The sequence below is a fragment of the Buceros rhinoceros genome, unplaced genomic scaffold (assembly GCF_000710305.1).
Source record: "Buceros rhinoceros silvestris isolate BGI_N320 unplaced genomic scaffold, ASM71030v1 scaffold22654, whole genome shotgun sequence".
In the NCBI taxonomy this organism is placed as follows: Eukaryota; Metazoa; Chordata; class Aves; order Bucerotiformes; family Bucerotidae; genus Buceros; species Buceros rhinoceros.
The window spans coordinates 1-402 of NW_010407962.1; positions in this window are offsets into that span (position 1 = coordinate 1).

Genomic DNA, 402 nt, shown 5'->3' on the forward strand with positions numbered 1-402 from the left:
ATTTATATATTGTACTTAATTAGATGCTCTATTAACAGAAAGAAAAACAAGACTACAACTGTTGCTGTTCATTTCTTACCTATCCTATTGTAAATGCCTTCAAAGGGACCAACTGATATATGGGAATACAGAGCTAAATCTGTTTCAGTGAAGTAATTGACAACGTCAAACCTCTGAAGAAGTTTAGAAGAGGACAGACAGAAACATTAGGACATTAGGGCATGGGACTCAATCTCATGTAATTCATAAAACAAAATTATACATCTCTCTCTTTTCTTTCCTCTTTTTTTCCCTATTGATTGCTAATTGAACAGAGGTTCACCTAAGCCACAAATGAGAAATAACAAAATGTAGATTGTTTTTTTTCTTCTAAAGATTCAAATATAGATTTCAAGTGCAATT